Source organism: Thermobia domestica, chromosome 17 (assembly GCF_964235325.1).
Source record: "Thermobia domestica chromosome 17, izTheDome1.hap1.1, whole genome shotgun sequence".
NCBI lineage: Eukaryota > Metazoa > Arthropoda > Insecta > Zygentoma > Lepismatidae > Thermobia > Thermobia domestica.
Genome location: NC_137470.1, coordinates 177,733,390 through 177,742,652, shown reverse-complemented (window position 1 = coordinate 177,742,652; position 9,263 = coordinate 177,733,390).

Genomic DNA, 9,263 nt, shown 5'->3' with positions numbered 1-9,263 from the left:
AGTCAATTCTAGTATCGTTGCGTAAACATACATTTAACCAACGTTGGGCCAACGTAAGTTTTTTTCGCTATAGTCTCGCACTGATTATCACCCATCGTTTTGACCAAATCCCACTCAATCCGTAAGGATGAGCCCACCAACCTTGCTACTAGGAGGTGTTGTCCACCACAAACTACCTTTGCCAAGGATCGACGTATCAGAGGTATTTGTTCTACCACTGAGCAACCATGACCTCACCAAACTACGTACTAGCCATGTTAAAACTCTTTGAATATTTTCTGCTGTTCTTCGAACGTTTGAATTTCTTAATATTTTTTTATCAATTGTCGATTAACAATTCGAACATTCCATTATTCGGATATTCGAATTTTAACACTAATAAATACTCTGGTCCTATAATACCATATCATTTTTTTTTTTAAATTGATAATTTGCAAAATGTAGTGAGGGTGGTCTCATACAACTCCCAAAATTTTGAGGTGGGTAAAGGAACATTTGCCAAAATCAAGAGCGCGTTGGCCCCTATGACGCGGATCAGGTTAAGTGACGTTTCTCAGCCAATTAGAACCGAATTCGGGTAAAATAGTGCCAACTCGTGGCATACTTAGACTGCCAACTTCTGAAAATAGAAAATACCGGACATCCTCCTGGAATACTTCCCTAGTAGCAGAGACAGCTTGCGAACTACTTGCTGTAAGCTTGAATTGTAAGTCGGCCGAACTTGCATCCAGCTTGATTGGAAAATGTGGAAGTATGCCGCAAGCTGGATTAGAGTACATGGGGGCAACCTTGCGTCAAGTTTTCTATTCAAGATTGATGCAAGCGCTTTACAAGTCAAGTCAACATCCAATGAACGGCCAGTAATGCTATGATGCTCTGCGAAGGGTCTAAAGCATCACTTACAAGTACAACAAAAGGCAGATTGTATGAAAGCATGCGTTTCAAGTGCAAGCGTAGAAAGCCAAAAGCCAAGCATGCGCCAACTGGCCGAAAGCTTTCTAGCTACTAGGGTTATACTCTTAAGATTGTCACGTCATCGCTCGTCAAAAATGTCAACAACCTAAAAGTGGTTATTTCACATAAAAGTGAGCGATTCGAAGTTCGACTATAATAACTTCAGTTACTTTTAAAGTATTTATTAAATATACTTACTCCAGTTTCGTTTCAGTCGGCATGCCTAATGTTGATAGTCCACCATCAATTATACTTCGTTGAGGCTGGTAATTAAGACTAGGATTAGGATTTCGATGTTTTGGTCTTTCGACATCTAAGGCCATTTAGCCCTTCACGTTTTTAAGGGATGATGTCCCTCGGCGAGCACACAATCCGGTACAAGGGAGGGAAGAAAGGATTGGGGAAAGGAGGAAGCGACCTGGGACCTATAAGTTAGATACCACCCCGGCATTTGCCTGGTGTGAATGAGGAAAACCCAGGAAAACCTCATTGAGGGTGGCTGGCCTGAAAAAGCGTGTTATACTTTTTCGACCGAGTGACCCCACCGGGAATCGATCCCGGGACCGCTCGCACCGAAGGAAAGAGCGTTAGCGACTACGCTACACGGGGGCACTTGAGGCTGGTAAAGTCTCATAATGGCTACATACTTTTCGAGGCATGGTGGCTCAGTGTACAGGGCTTACCTCTGGTGCGTGGGGTCCCTGATTCGATCCTCGGGGAAGAAAGTTTGTGGTAGACATCTTCGTGTCCATGGGTTTTCTGAGTGTACTCCCGTTTCCTCCCTTTTTCTCATTCCACCAATTCTTCCATCATCATTCAATTGCTTTCATCATCTCCCTTAGCCTAAATTACATAATCGCGTGACGTTAAACTAAAACATTTCATTTTAATTTCGTTTCGTGCCTACATACTTTCACTGGATCTAGATGCATTATTTAATTGGAATATGTAGCTAAGGATGAAACAGTGCTAGCTGCACTCTTGATAATATACTTTTTGTTGACCTTTAGCAATCTTGATAATTTCAGTAAATGTTCTTGTCTTCAACTCTTCAGCAAATTCCGCACAAGATAGGTTGATATAAAAGCAAATCATAAGCTTTTCTTTAACCATGTTCATTGACAAACGATTCCTTTCGTCAGTTCACTGAATAGAACAGAGAATAGGACATTACCGGACATTTTACTTCGGTTTTGAGGTCGTACCGGATACCGGACAAGGAAGTTAAAAATCGAGTTGTCAGGTAGAATACCGGACGGTTGGCAACCCTAGGCATACTACAGACGAGTGAGCTCTAGGTACTAATTTTGTTTGGCTTCGCAAATAGCTCAAAATTGTTTACTGATTATAGTAACTTTCAAGGGCTTTTTTTAAAAAAAAAAATGTTCTTGCATGAGAAAATAATGCTCAAATTTAATTGGAAAATTACGTAGAGTAGGAATATAACAGCATGATTTATCAGGATGATAATGCTACTACTACTTTAGATACTTGGAAAATTTTCTAGGGACAAAGATATTTTACTACCTTGCCCTTTCAAAAAGAATTTCTTTCAGCAACAACACTTTAATAGTTGAGAAATCCCTTAGAGATGAATATAACTGATGAAATGTTTTGTAACAATAGCAGAAGGCTGCATATGGTAGAATACTATATAATTTTAAGAGTCTGGAAAATTCTTTTTTGTATACATTCTAATTAGCTATATATCGTGTTGAATATTATTATTAAGAACCGAACTAAGAAGTGTAACACTCATTACACGGCTATCAATACCATCATATTCAATACTAGCGACACCTGTTGACTATAGCTTAAGTTAAAGGAAAGCGCAGCAAAGTTTGGTGCTGTTTTTCTCGAGTAAGTAACGATCAGTATGCACTGAACAAACGTTTCTGTCGACACCACCCAAGCTTTAATGATGTATGGAAAGATAGCCCCCCCCCCGCAATTTTAGAAAATTGAAACAATGACTAGGTAATTCGTTTGTACTACGTTTGTACCGTTTGTACCGAAAATAGAGGTTATCTTGGGGGGAGCTATCTTGGCTCCAAGATAGCCCCCGTATCACAGCACAAAAATTGAACACCATTCGAAAGCAAATTGTTTGTACCGTTTGTGCCGAAAAAAGTTTTGTTTGTACCCTGATAGTTTTCGAGAAAGAGGGAATGGCATTTGGGGGACTATCTTGGTGTCAAGATAGCCCCCCGTATCACAGCACAAAAAATTGAAATACACCATTTGAAAGCAAATCGTTGTTCCGTTTGTACCGATACAAGTTTTGTTTGTACCCTGATAATTTTCGAGAAACAGGGGATGATATTTGAGGTGGGGCTATCTTGGCGCCAATGTCATCCTCTCTGCTACAGGTACCTTCATTAAGCATTATTATGATGTTAGTAAACTGACAACAAATTAGTGAAATGGGCTGCCGTTCCATCATTAAATTAAACGAAAACTAGGATAATGTAACAATAAACAGTATTCCCCTCCTCTCTTTGTCTTATGATTTCTTCCTTTATAGGATAAATCTCTTTCAGTAGCAATCGCAAACATCATTTACAATGCTTAATTCCTTGAAATAATAACTGAATCTTACGACATTAGCGCGGGGGCCGACGCTCCCAAATGGTCATTGTCTTTAACGGGAGACAGTCAACATCAACCATTGGGTCTGGTAATGAACGATATATCTCTAACGTAATAAAAAGAAGTTACGTATTGCTTCAACGACCGTACCGAGGGAGGGTGTGGAGGCTCCTTCCAATGGCGGTTTAACACATACCATGGGTTCGGAATGTAGATTTAGCTACGGCGCGTGTACGTAGTACGTAAACACGTAATAGATAGATAGTCCCCTATTGCTTGGGTGAGTCTACCAGAGGAGACACGGCTCCCAAATGAACATGTCTGCTTCAGCAGTCTACATCAGTCATTGGCTCTGATAATGTACAGTGTACCTCTACATTAATTATAGGAAGTTCCGTATTGCTTGGGAGGTTCTACCGGGAGGGGGATGTCAGATTCCTGCCTGCAGGGGGATTGAACGGCGACTGGGAAAAAATTGCAATCCCAAGTATCTGGGAAAAGATTTCTGAACCCACTGAAAGGGAGGAAGCTCCTTGGGATAAGAGTTGGCACCAAATTCAAATAATTTGGGGTCTCGGGTTCAATCCCAGCCCCCGCCAAGTGAACTTTGTGGTGGACAAACACCGTGTGCGTGGGTTTTCTCGGGGTTCTCCCGTTTCCTCCACCTTTCTTCATTCCACAATTTCATTCATTACTCATCATCACCGTCTCCTTTAGCCTAACCGGCATAACCGTGGGACGTAAAACTCAAAAATTTCATTTCATTTTTTCAAATTCAAATAATGAATTAAGTTTCACACTGTGAAACGAAAGTCACTTGTTTTATTTCTCAAAATGTGTCCTGCTACTAGAAGTTTGCAACGCCCATTTTGTTTTCGATATACACTACTTACAAATCGTCAACAGACGAAATCTGCATGTGAACAATCTGCATAATTTATTTTCGTTTGACGACCTTTTTTTCAGGTACGTGACGTTGGAATCAACAATTTTATTTATAGTATAAATTGTTCACAAATCATGGACAAACGAAATTTTTATGAGAATAATCTGAAGAATGACGATAAAACTAATTGCATGATTTGTTTCCAATTTGTGAGTTATTTTCAAGAACGCAAAGTTGGCTCCATCAATTTTGTTCTTGGTATAAATTGTTTACAAATCGTGAACAGGAACATTTCATATAAAAATGTGAACAAACTATCTGCGTGGTGTATTTCGAAATAAGATTTATGGAGTCCATCAGAAGATTTGTTGTAGCTTTTTTAACAAAAGAGACACTGACCAAAGCTTAAAATCCACTTTATTTTAAATTATAATTTGTAACTGTTTCGGATATGCTAGATATCCGAAACAGTTACAAATTATAATTTAAAATAAAGTGGGTTTTAAGCTTTGGTCAGTGTCTCTTTTGTTAAAATAGTCAATCCAAAGCCATGAATAGTCTTACTATTGTTGTAGCTGTCCTAATAATACAGTATGTGTTATGACACCGATTTTTATAATTGTTCTAATCATATTCAAGTTCCCAACGTGGTTGATGTAACATGTGCATGTGTTATTATTGACCATACCTTATGACGTTGCAAGTATTTTCAGTACTGTGTTTGCTATAAACATTGTTGTCATAACATTACCTGAAAATTAGTATTGTCCCCCTCAGCCACACTTTTATGCTGTAGGAACTATGCGCATTATAAATACAACTATACAAGTATTGTTACCCTACATAACACATGAGTAAGCATTGCGTTTTCAACAATACTGATATGTTGAGGCTAAAGTGTTGTTATGGTGACTGTTGCCATACTGCGAACCTTACCTATATTACACTGGATTGTTATTATGCAACATTTAAGAAACAGGATGGTGGTACATACCACCAAGGACAAGTATCGGAATACTTTAATGATCGTTACCATTTTAGACACTATCTTGTGACGCAGCAGACACAGCACCTTATTACTGTGTCCTTTGTCATCATCCTCTCTTTTGTTTTAACATGTGTTGTACAGTCAGCGAAGGTTTAAATTACAAGCTTTCATATGAAAATTCCACATAAAAACTTTTACGTACAAGCAAGGTTTTCCAAGTGTCACACTCCGATTTGCTTGAAACTCCTACAGTGAAAAAAAGGAATTAAAAGTAGAACACATGAGTTTTATTTTTATCGGTCAACGTGGGAAATGAAACAGCGAACAAAGGGAAATGTGACACCTGTTTAGAAAGGTCATGACTAACAACGGACAATGCGAATTTGCTTTAAACTCATGCAGTGAATAAAGGTGGGTGTTTTCCAATTCATCGCCCACTTTGACCGATATAAAAAACACGCATATCCTACTTTTACTTGCTTTATTCATTACAGAAGTTTCAAAAAAATCTACGTTGTCCGTTGCTAATTATGGCCTTTCTAAAAGGTGTCATAATTGTTCTATATTCGCAGTTTAGTGGATGTTTCCTTTTACCCCACGCGTTCGCCAACATATATATATATATATATATATATATATATATATATATATATATATATATATATATATATATATATATATATGTTAGTTTTGGTTGCTTCATTCGCTGCAGAAGTTTCAAGCAAATTGGAATGTGGCACTTGGAAAAACTTGCTTGTTAGAAGTGTTCAAGTTAGTAGAACAGCAATGCAGTGCAGCATTGTTAACGTGCACACTAAATCTGCTACTATCCAAGGGAGAGTAAAAAAAAAAAAAAATAGTGCATATAATGAAGAAATACAATTAATGGCTTATAATTCTTATATATTACAAATTTAATGTATAGTACTTCTAACAAACAGTACAGTGCAACATCACAAAACGTCATCGAGTGGGGCAGGCAGTAAGATAGCAACAGATGTGGAAATATGGTAAAGTTGATATGTGTCTGGAGACGGTGTCATGTTCCGATGTTTTCGAAAATTAAGAATGTGAGAGATGACCAGCGGGCTGGCCACGTCTCAAACAACCACTTCCGGGAAGAACACGCCGAGTGGAAACGACGACTCAAGATGTCAGGCGAGTAACAATCTTAACGCATTCTTGAGGAAGTCAATATTTCACACGATTCTGTGAACAATATTTTACACCTTCACCTTGTTTATAGTGAATTGACAATGATTTGTATCCCCTTTCATACAAAAAATTACATTGTGCTTCACAATTCTAAGTTTGATCATGCTTCCATACTTGTTGCTAAATTGATCAGTGTCCAGTGCTAGATGTTTTGTGGTGCTAGAGTCGACCGATTGTTGAAGTACTAAGTATCAGTAATTGAAATATATCAGTATTTCAATTAATCATGTTATTCTCAGCTCAATATAGCTCGTTACATGAATTTTGTATCATCCCCGTAAAAGAATGACAATTGACATGTAAAAGAAACATTAAAATGACGGGAAACATACTTTTTTTATTTTTTACACAATGTTTATACATTACAAGTTACATGGTACTATTTTGTATCTAAATACACAAGATTGAAGTAAGAGAAATGAAGTAATATACCACTCTTAAAGAACAAAATCTATTTTCCATTATTTTTGTAAAATATATAAAAGAAAAAAACACCATTACAGTTTGTTGACGTAAAAAAATTAGCAAATTTCTACTATGATAAAAGGACATGATGTAACAAAAGAAAAACAAACGGCATTTGTAAAAATATTTCGTTGACATTAGTTAATTATTGGATATCTTTAACGTAAGAAAATCATTGCATTTGATAAAACCGTCATTGTTTTAACAATACTCGAAATTACATCAAGATTAGTTGGAAGAAAATAATTTTTCTGAAAATGAAAATAAGAGACACTAATCTTGACGTGGTAGTCTTCCCTGCACACATCATTATTTTAGAGGGACCAAATTTTTGGATTATACTTTTCACAGAAACGAAAATCTTCAAGCCTAAAATACGTTACTTGGTTTACAAATTTGAAATACTGACTGATACAAAAGCAGTTATTATTTGAAGATATCAATATACAAGATATATTAAGCCTTATTTATTCTTGTCAAAGGTTACTTGATTATATATCGGATATGTTGGAAGTTTATTCTGCCTTAAGGAATATAACAGTACAGCCACTACCAATTGAGGAGTTTGAGGCAATAAGGGCGTAAGTCTGAAACATTCAGTTGGAGTAAAACGATATTGAAAATTTAAGTAGTGTCTTTTTCTTACATAAAACAATGTAATATACAGCATTTTATTACGATATTGAACTGAAATGTTACAAGGAGGCTAAACAAAAATGGTAAAAGCCACAAATGCGTTTGATGCAAAAAGGGCGTAAACTCGCTTACGCCCTTACTACATCAAACTCCTCAATTGTTGCAACCAACTGCACATATAACGTTATGGACTGCTATGTCTCAGGGAATTGCAAACTGTACAGATCTAAGTCACCACTGAAAACAGTGGACATTTGTTTCAAGGCTCTTCACGTCTTCGATGCATCGTATACGAAACTGAAACTGTGTGGGACAAACATTTCACTAACGTAAAAACTTTGGCGTACGAAATGAATTTCTAAGTTGACCAGTATTTGTAAGGGAACAAAGTAGTTTTCATTGTTTAGAAGTTCAGTGTGTATCTTTTAGTCATATTTAGCAATGAGATACTGACAAAGCATAGTAGTAATATCACACTACGATTTTTTTATCACCCTACGGTAATAGTTTTATTTTTCATCAACTGCACCAGACTTCAACCTCACGAAGTGATAGTGAAGTTATTAAGCGTAATGTCACGAAGATGATCTGAGTAGAAGGTCAAGTGAGCGTGATATGGAAAGGATACTGTATGAGATTGAGTAAGCATGATGTCGAAAAGGTGTTGTGAGCATGATCTCGAAAGGGTATCGTAAGCGTGATGTTGGAGTTATTTTGAAATTGTGAGGTTGAGTGGGCGCGATGTTGAAATGATGTTGCGAGTGTGAGGATAAGTGAGCGTGATGTCGAAAGGGTGTTGTGAGCGTGATGTTGGAGGTTTTTTTTTATCGCGAGGTTAAATGAGCGTGAGGTGGAAATGATGTTGTGACTTGTGCATGTGAGTTTGAATGATTGTGATGTTGCAATCGTAATGTTAAGGTACTGAAATGCAAGAAGCAGCGAGCCATTTATGCGACAAGAGACCATGATGATGGAAAACTACGAAGACAAATGTTTGTTCTGCGGAGGATGCTACTCACAGGATTCCAAGGCCCAGAACGAGATTTAACATTTGTTCATTCTCCACGAAAACTGTTGTGTACAAAAGTCAGCCCAATCAATTATGGACATATTTTCCGAATTTGAAGTATCGTAACTATGGTACGTATCTTTCATTGGTGCACACCGTACTCCCAACCAACACGTTCCCAAGTTGGAAAAGAGCTTATCCTTTGCTGTACTTGGCCCATAATGGAGAGATAGATACTCTTCAGGGAAATGTAAATCTCATGATAGCTCGAGAAGAAGTTATGCATAGTTCAGTGTTCGGAGATGAACTGAAGAAATAATATGCTGTGGTTTAATCAAAGTTGCCTGATTCAGGAAGTGTTGATTGTGTTCTTGAAATTTTAGCCATGGCAGACGGAAGATCTTTATCTGAGGCTTTGATGACGATGGTTCTGAAGTGTGGTAGAATTATCCTCTGATGCCACAGGTAAAGAAAGATTTCTACCGCTGGTATCCTATCGCAAGGAAAAGATGTCTATGATA